This window comes from Triticum urartu, chromosome 3A, assembly GCF_056163025.1.
Source record: "Triticum urartu cultivar PI428250 chromosome 3A, HENAU_Tu73, whole genome shotgun sequence".
Classification (NCBI taxonomy): Eukaryota; Viridiplantae; Streptophyta; class Magnoliopsida; order Poales; family Poaceae; genus Triticum; species Triticum urartu.
In genome coordinates, this window is record NC_141875.1 from 693,176,175 (window position 1) to 693,186,257 (window position 10,083).

The window sequence follows — 10,083 nt, forward strand, 5'->3', positions numbered from 1 at the left end:
GAGGTCAGCACGCCGGTCTAAATCCTATGGCGCAGGGGTCTGGGCCCATCGCCCTTTGCACACCTGCACGTTGCGAATGCGGCCGGAAGCAGAACTAGCCCCCTTAATACAAGAGCAGGCTTACGGTCCAATCCGGCGTGCGCCACTCAGTCGCTGACGTCATGAAGGCTTCGGCTGATACCACAACGTCGAGTGCCCATAACTGTCCCCGCGTAGATGGTTAGTGCGTATAGGCCAGTAGCCAGACTCAGATCAAATACCAAGATCTCGTTAAACGTGTTATTCTGAAATAACCACGGACGCCGACCAAGGCCAGGCCCACCTCTCTCCTAGGTGGTCTCAACCTGCCCTGTCGCTCCGCTTCAAAGTAACAGTCGGGGGCCGTCGGGAACCCAGGCCCACCTCTACCGGGATGGAGCCACCTGCCCCTTCAGCCCCCATCTCCGAACAGTATCATAAGTAATGTAACTGTGTAAAGTATATAGTATATGCCCGTGATCACCTCCCGAAGTGATCACGGCCCAGTAGTATAGCATGGCAGACGGACAAGAGTGTAGAGCCACTGATGGAACACTAGCATCCTATACTAAGCAGTAGGATAGCAGGTAATGGTAACAACAGTAGTAGCAAGGACAGGCTATGCATCAGGATAGGAATAACGGAAAGCAGTAACATGCTACACTACTCTAATGCAACCAGTATAGAGAAGAGTAGGCGATATCTGGTGATCAAAGGGGGGGCTTGCCTGGTTGCTCTGGCAAGAGAGAGGGGTCGTCAACACCGTAGTCGTACTGGGTAGCAGCGGCGTCGGTCTCGGTGTCTAGCAATAAATATTTAAGCAAACAGATGCATAGCGATGCATGACATGACAAGTATCGGTGCTAGGGGTGCCCTATCGCGGTATGAGGTGATACCGGTGAAGCGGGGAAACATCCGGGAAAGTATCCCCGGTGTTTCGCGTTTTCGGACAGATGAAACGAAGGGGGAAAGTTGCATGTTCGCTATGCTAGGGATGCGTGGCGGGCGAACGGGCTGCGTATTCGGATTCGTCTCGTCGTTCTGAGCAACTTTCATGTTGAAAATAATTTAATCCGAGTTACGGATTAAAAGATATGATTTTCTAAAGATTTTACTAATTTTTGGAATTTAATTAATTATTTTAAAACAACATTATCCAGAATAGTGCATGCTGACGTCAGCATGACGCCAGCAGTCAACAGGGCGTTGACTGGGTCAACTGACGTGTGGGTCCCGCATGTCATTCACTTTTAATTAATTAATCAAAGTTAATTAGGTGAAACGAGTTAATTAGGCTAATCTAATTAGGATTAATTCAGTTAATTAATTAATTAATTAATGTTTTTATTTTTATTTAGTTTTTTTAAATCTTTTTTATTATTATTAAACGTTCTGGGGCTGGGCCCCATGTGTCATTGGCCCTGGGGGCCGTTGCGGGTTAGCGGGCGCTACGGGCGCCTGTGCGAGCGCTCGCCCGCAGGGAGCGGCGGGGCGAGGCCAGAGGTCAGGGCGGCGGGCTTAGCACGGGGGCTGCTGGAGGCGCGCGGCGGCGCAGGCGGGCGAGCAGCGGGGCCGGCGAGGAGGGGGCGGTCGGCGCAGCGAAGCAACAACGGTGGCGGGGGGCGCTGCAGGGCACGCGCGGCGCGGCGCGGCGGTGGCGGTGGCGGCACGGCCCAGGCGACGGCGCGGGCAAGCAGCTGCAGCAGCAGGGGAGGAGGCGCGCGCCGGGGCGAGGCCGTGGGGGGCAGCGGCAGCAGCGCTGCGGTCGATGGCAGCGGGCGGGAGTCGCGGTGCGCGGCAGCGTGCGCGTGGAAGACAGGGGAGGAGAGGGGGAAGCTCACGGGGCGGAGTAGGGACGGGGCAACGGGCTTGGTGGAGGTCGGGGAGGTCGACGGGGACGAGTGGCGGAGCAAGGCGAGGGGAGGCCGGATCCGCGACGGGGCCTCCGGGATCCGTCCATCTCCGGCGAGGAGGCGGATTGGCGCGGTCGACGCAGGCTCCGGGTGACGACGGACGGTATCGGGCGGGTGCAGGGCGAGCGGCGGTGTCGAGGGACGAGCGGGGCGATGCGGGATCGGGGTCGGGGTCGTTGCCCCCAATCCAGATCGAGGAAGAAGAGGGAGGCGTGCGGGGAAATGAGAGGGGGGAGTGGGGAACGAGGGGAGTGGGGGCGTCGGTCGTCTAGGGTTAGGTCGGATGGCGGCTGGGCCGACTGGACCGGCCTAGTGGGTCCAGAGGCCAGCTGGGCCGTGGCCCAGTGGGGGGGGGGGGGTTCTTCTATTTCCCTTTTTTTGTTAGTTTTGTTTTCTGTTTTTTTATACTTTGCTTTCTTTTAGTTTCCTTTTATTTTAGTTTTAGTAAATTACCAAAGTGGCACCTAAATAGGATTTTACAAATTATGCCACTGCCACAATAGTTTAATACTTATAACAATTTAGTTTTGAAAATGTTTATTATTTTTAAAGCATTAAAATAATTGTTTTTGCTACTCTTTTATTCATTTAAAAGTATTTAAACATTTTATAAAAGTGTGGTTTCTCCACCATAATTATCTATGCAATATTTGGTTGACTCCGAACATTTTAGTTTTAATATTTGAAAACTTTTATTGTTTGCCTATTTTTGAATTTGAATTTGAATCGGTTTCGAACTAACTCGAGATTAGCAACTATAAACGAGGTGACGTGGCACCATTAGCAGAGGATCACTGTAGCTTAATTACCCGGGCGTCATAGTCAGTCTTCTTCTTGAAGATCCATTTATTCTCAATTGCTTGCCGATCATCGGGCAAGCCAACCAAAGTCCACAGTTTGTTCTCATACATGGATCCCATCTCAGATTTCATGGCCTCAACCCATTTTGCGGAATCTGGGCTCACCATCGCTTTTTCATAGTTCGTAGGTTCATCATGATCTAGTAGCATGACTTCCAGAACAGGATTACCGTACCACTCTGGTGCGGATCTTAATCTGGTTGACCTACGAGGTTCAGTAGTAACTTGATCTGAAGTTCCAGGATCATCATCATTAACTTCCTCACTAGTTGGTGTAGGCGTCACAGAAACCGGTTTCTGTGATGAACTACTTTCCAATAGAGGAGCAGGTACAGTTACCTCATCAAGTTCCACTTTCCTCCCACTCACTTCTTTCGAGAGAAACTCCTTCTCTAGAAAGGATCCATTCTTAGCAACGAATGTCTTGCCTTCGGATCTATGATAGAAGGTGTACTCAATAGTCTCCCTTGGGTATCCTATGAAGACACATTTCTCCGATTTGGGTTCGAGCTTATTAGGTTGAAGCTTTTTCACATAAGCATCGCAGCCCCAAACTTTCAGAAACGACAACTTTGGTTTCTTGCCAAACCACAGTTCATAAGGCGTCATCTCAACGGATTTCGATGGTGCCCTATTTAACGTGAATGCAGCCGTCTCTAAAGCATATCCCCAAAATGATAGCAGTAAATCTATAAGAGACATCATAGATTGCACCATATCTAGTAAAGTACGATTACGAAGTTCGGACACACCATTACGTTGTGGTGTTCCAGGTGGCGTGAGTTGCGAAACTATTCCGCATTGTTTCAAATGTAGACCAAACTCGTAACTCAAATATTTTCCTCCACGATCAGATCGTAGAAACTTTATTTTCTTGTTACGATGATTTTCAACTTCACTCTGAATTTCTTTGAACTTTTCAAATGTTTCAGACTTATGCTTCATCAAGTAGATATACCCATATCTGCTTAAATTATCTGTGAAGGTGAGAAAATAACGATATCCACCACGAGCCTCAACATTCATCGGACCACATACATCTGTATGTATGATTTCCAACAAATCTGTTGCTCTCTCCATAGTTCCGGAGAATGGCGTTTTAGTCATCTTGCCCATGAGGCACAGTTCGCAAGTACCAAGTGATTCATAATCAAGTGGCTCCAAAAGTCCATCAGTGTGGAGTTTCTTCATGCGCTTTACACCGATATGACCTAAACGGCAGTGCCACAAATAAGTTGCACTATCATTAGGAACTCTGCATCTTTTGGCTTCAACATTATGAATATGTGTATCACTACTATCGAGATTCATCAAAAATAACAACTCTTCAAGGGTGCATGACCATAAAAGATATTACTCATATAAATATAACAACCATTATTCTCTGATTTAAATGAATAACCGTCTCGCATTAAACAAGATCCAGATATAATGTTCATGCTCAACGCTGGCACCATATAACAATTATTTAGGCCAAATACTAATCCCGAAGGTAGATGTAGAGGTAGCGTGCCGACTGCGATCACATCGACTTTGGAACCATTTCCCACGCGCATCGTCACCTCATCCTTTTCCAGTGTTCGCTTAATCCATAGTCCCTGTTTCGAGTTGCAAATATTAGCAACAGAACTAGTATCAAATACCCAGGTGCTACTACGAGCTCTAGTAAGGTACACATCAATAACATGTATATCACATATACCTTTGTTCACCTTGCCATCCTTCTTATCCGCCGAATACTTGGGGTAGTTCCGCTTCCAGTGACCAGTCTGCTTGCAGTAGAAGCACTCAGTCTCAGGCTTAGGTCCAGACTTGGGTTTCTTCTCCTGAGCAGGAACTTGCTTGCTGTTCTTCTTGAAGTTCCCCTTCTTCTTCCCTTTGCCCTTCTTGAAACTGGTGGTCTTACTGACCATCAACACTTGATGCTCCTTTTTGATTTCTACTTCCGTAGCCTTTAGCATTACGAAGAGCTCGGGAATTGTCTTATCCATCCCTTGCATATTATAGTTCATCACGAAGCTCTTGTAGCTTGGTGGCAGTGATTGCAGAACTCTGTCAATGACACTATCAATCGGAAGATTAACTCCCAGCCGAGTCAAGTGATTATGGTACCCAGACATTCTGTGTATATGGTCACTGACAGAACTATTCTCCTCCATCTTGCAGCTGTAGAATTTTATTGGAGACTTCATATCTCTCAATCCGGGCATTTGCTTGAAATATTAATTTTAATTCTTGGAACATCTCATATGCTCCATGACGTTCAAAACATTGTTGAAGTCCCGGTTCTAAGCCGTAAAGCATGTCACACTGAACTATCGAGTAGTCATCAGCTTGCTCTGCCATACATTCTTAACGTCGTTAGTTGCATCAGCAGCAGGCCTGGCACTCAGCGGTGCTTCCAGGACGTAATTCCTCGGAGCAGCAATGAGCATAATCCTCAAGTTACGGACCCAATCCGTGTAATTGCTACCATCATCTTTCAAATTTGCTTTCTCAAGCAACACATTAAAATTCAACGGAACAACAGCACGGGCCATCTATCTACAATCAAACATAGACAAGCAAGATACTATTAGGTACTAAGTTCATGATAAATTTAAGTTCAATTAATCATATTACTTAAGAACTCCCACTTAGAAAGACATCCCTCTAATCTTCTAAGTGATCACGTGATCCAAATCAACTAAACCATAACCGATCATCACGTGAAATGGAGTAGTTTTCAATGGTGAACATCACTATGTTCATCATATCTACTATATGATTCACGCTCGACCTTTCGGTCTCAGTGTTCCGAGGCCATATCTGCATATGCTAGGCTCGTCAAGTTTAACATGAATATTCTGCGTGTGCAAAACTGGCTTGCACCCGTTGTACATGGACGTAAAGCTTATCACACCCGATCATCACGTGGTGTCTGGGCACGACGAACTTTGGCAACGGTGCATACTCAGGGAGAACACTTTTTATCTTGAAATTTAGTGAGAGATCATCTTATAATGCTACTGTCAATCAAAGCAAGATAAGATGCATAAAAGATAAACATCACATGCAATCAATATAAGTGATATGGTATGGCCATCATTATATTGTGCTTGTGATCTCCATCTCTGAAGCACCGTCATGATCACCATTGTCACCGGCGCGACACCTTGATCTTCATCGTAGCATCGTTTTGTCGTCTCGCCAATCTTATGCTTCCACGACTATCGCTACCGCTTAGTGATAAAGTAAAGCATTACAGGGCGATTGCATTGCATACAATAAAGCGACAACCATATGGCTCCTGCCAGTTGCCGATAACTCGGTTACAAAACATGATCATCTCATACAATAAAATTTAGCATCATGTCTTGACCATATCACATCACAACACGCCCTGCAAAAACAAGTTAGACGTCCTCTACTTTGTTGTTGCAAGTTTTACGTGGATGCTACGGGCTTAGCAAGAACACGTCTTACCTACGCATCAAAACCACAATGATAGTTTGTGAAGTTGGTATTGTTTTAACCTTCGCAAGGACCGGGCGTAGCCACACTCGGTTCAACTAAAGTTGGAGAAACTGACACCCGCCAACCACCTGTGTGCAAAGCACGTCGGTAGAACCAGTCTCGCGTAAGCGTACGCGTAATGTCGGTCCGGGCCGCTTCATCCAACAGTACCACCAAACCAAAGTATGACATGCTGGTAAGCAGTATGACTTATATCGCCCACAACTCACTTGTGTTCTACTCGTGCATATGACATCTACGCATAAAACCAGGCTCAGATGCCACTGTTGGGGAACGTAGTAATTTCAAAAAAATTCCTATGCACACGCAAGATCATGGTGATGCACAGCAACGAGAGGAGAGAGTGTTGTCCACGTACCCTCGTAGACCGAAAGCGGAAGCGTTAGCACAACGCGGTTGATGTAGTCGTACGTCTTCACGATCTGACCGATCAAGTACCGAACGTACAACACCTCCGAGTTCAGCACACGTTCAGCCCAATGACGTCCCTCGAACTCCGATCCAGCCGAGTGTTGAGGGAGAGTTTCGTCAGCACGACGGGGTGGTGACGATGTTGATGTTCTACCGGCGCAGGGCTTCGCATAATCACCGCTACAGCAATATCGAGGTGGACTATGGTGGAGTGGGGAACCGCACACGGCTAAAAGATCAAACGATCAATTGTTGTGTCTATGGGGTGCCCCCTACCCCTGTATATAAAGAAGCAAGGGGGGTGCGGCCGGCCAGGGAGGAGGCGCTCCAGGAGGAGTCCTACTCCCACCGGGAGTAGGACTCCCCCCCTTTCCTAGTTGGATTAGGACTTGGGAGGGGGAAGGAGTGGAGGAGAAGAAGGAAGGGGGGGCGCCGCCCCCCTCTCCTTGTCCTATTCGGACTGGGGGGGAGGGGCCCGCGGCCCAGCCCTAGCCACCTCTCCTCTCTTCCACCTAGGCCCACTAAGGCCCATTAAGTCCCCGGGGGGTTCCGGTAACCTCCCGGTACTCCGGTAAAATCCCGATTTCACCCGGAACACTTCCGATATCCAAACATAGGCTTCCAATATATCAATCTTCATGTCTCGACTATTTTGAGACTCCTCGTCATGTCCGGGATCACATCCAGGACTCCAAACAACCTTCGGTACATCAAAACATATAAACTCATAATATAACCGTCATCGAAACTTTAAGCGTGCGGACCCTATGGGTTCGAGAACTATGTAGACATGACCGAGACATGTCTCCGGTCAATAACCAGTAGCGGAACCTGGATGTTCATATGGGCTCCCACATATTCTAAGAAGATCTTTATCGGTCAAACCGCATGACAACATACGTTGTTCCCTTTGTCATCGGTATGTTACTTGCCCGAGATTCGATCGTTGATATCTCAATACCTAGTTCAATCTCGTTACCAGCAAGTCTCTTTACTCGTTCCGTAATACATCATCCCGCAACTAACTCATTAGTTGCAATGCTTGCAAGGCTTAAGTGATGTGCATTACCGAGAGGGCCCAGAGATACCTCTCCGACAATCGGAGTGACAAATCCTAATCTCGAAATATGCCAACCCAACAAGTACCTTCGGAGACACCTGTAGAGCACCTTTGTAATCACCCAGTTACGTTGTGACGTTTGGTAGCACACAAAGTGTTCCTCCGGTAAACGGGAGTTGCATAATCTCATAGTCATAGGAACATGTATAAGTCATGAAGAAAGCAATAGCAACATACTAAACAATCGGGTGCTAAGCTAACGGAATGGGTCATGTCAATCATATCGTTCTCCTAATGATGTGACCCCGTTAATCAAATGACAACTCATGTCTATGGTTAGGAAACATAACCATCTTTGATCAACGAGCTAGTCAAGTAGAGGCATACTAGTGACAATCTGTTTGTCTATATATTCACACATGTATTATGTTTCCGGGTAATACAATTCTAGCATAAATAATAAACATTTATCATGATATAAGGAAATAAATAATAACTTTATTATTGTCTCTAGGGCATATTTCCTGCACCAGCCAGCCTAGGCGTTTGTCCGTGGTTTGAGAGGTCCGGCTGGGTCGATTTTTTTGACCATTCAGTGACCGGATGACCTGCCCGGGCGTTTGAGACGGGTATGAGAGGCCCGGCTGTAGATGCTCTAAACAAAGCCTTCCAAAATTTGTTGCTGATGGGACCCATTTTTCATGGGCTAATAAGAACTTTTTCTTCCCCATCTCATCAACAAAAATTGATGAAAACTCAAGCTGGTTTTGAACTTGATTTCCACAATGCTTACTAGCACGATTTCCGCTAACGAAATCAAAATATAACTAATTTATTGAATCATAAATATCTATTACGGCCTCTTCCTATATTTGGAAGTGACCTCAGAGACGAGATTCTTCAGGTTCTTCCACTTCCGCAATCAGGAGGTCTATGAGCACATGTGTGTCTTCATTGCGGGACTAAGCTACAACGCTGCCAAGGCAGTAGTTGACATGAACGCAAGGTAGTGCTGGGTGGCGGGGAAGTGCTCCATCCCAAGGGTTGATTCAGCCTGATCGAGCCAATCCTCCTTGAACCACGGAGACCACGATGAGGCCCTTTCACAGAATTTCTCTCGGCACGGTCCTCTTTTGTCTCGCAGGGGGATAGGAGGGCTCCACTGCCCCGACATGGCAGATGTGGGTGGTTGTGGTGCCGACAACAAAGATGGGTGAGTAGTGGCGCCCCGAGGAGGCGGGCCGGTTTATATACCTGCAAAAGGGAATGCTTCGACGGGAAACGTGGTTAGAATTGACGGTCGTGGTAGGTAAATGGGTGCGACACACGTCATTTGTCATTAATGGGTGCTCTTCTCGATGCAAAAGTGGTTGCGCTATTGCCAGGAGTCAAGGTGGCGGACATACGGATGACTGCATCATTGGCGGGACTGTATATAGAAGGAAGAAGATGGCATCAAACTTCACTCCTTGGCGAGCGATTTGGTTTGGTGCCCGCTCCATATCAAAACCCCTCCGGCCTACAAATTTATAGGCTCGCATGATCAATTTGAAGCTGCCTGCAAGAAGTATGGAGGCCAAGGTCGTTATGGCGACTCTACAAGACCTAATTTTGGGCCTTGAACAAAAAACTACGGTTAGTATGGTGATCGGCGTACATGTGACTTGACTTTGGTAGAGCTATCAGATGATCTCATTAAGACCGCCAGTTCTTTGCCATTATTTCTTCTCATGTCCCCCTTTTCTGAGTAGGCTCCTTTGTTTACACTAATATCTACAAGCATTATATTCTATTTGGTTGTGAAACTGCATACATTATAGTTGTCCCCGCTACGGCCGCTAGTAAAGGAGTTCAACGGGGAAGTAGAACTTTGAAACTAAGACAATGAAAATGGTCACAAAATCGTACATGTAGTCACGTACAGGTGCCAAATAGTGTTGCACTACCATAGGTCCTTAGTTGTGCCAGATATCAAACATTTCACAAGACTTCATGTTCCGCACATAGGAATCGGGTCATTGACCAAACACAAAATCGGGTCATTGACCATTTACCATTCTACGTACTTTTGGTTGTTTCTTCGGTCAGTTTTATTATATGCTAGCGATGGACTGAACAGTTTTTTCAGTTGTTTTTTTTCTTCTTGCAACTACATTAATTTTTATAAATGGTGACGATATTTTATACAATGTTCTTGAGTTTTAAAAAAATGAACACAAATGTTCAATAATTGTAAAATATTTTAAAATATTACAGAAATTTAACATGTTAAAGAATTTTTAAAAAGTTCACATTTCTTTTTGTA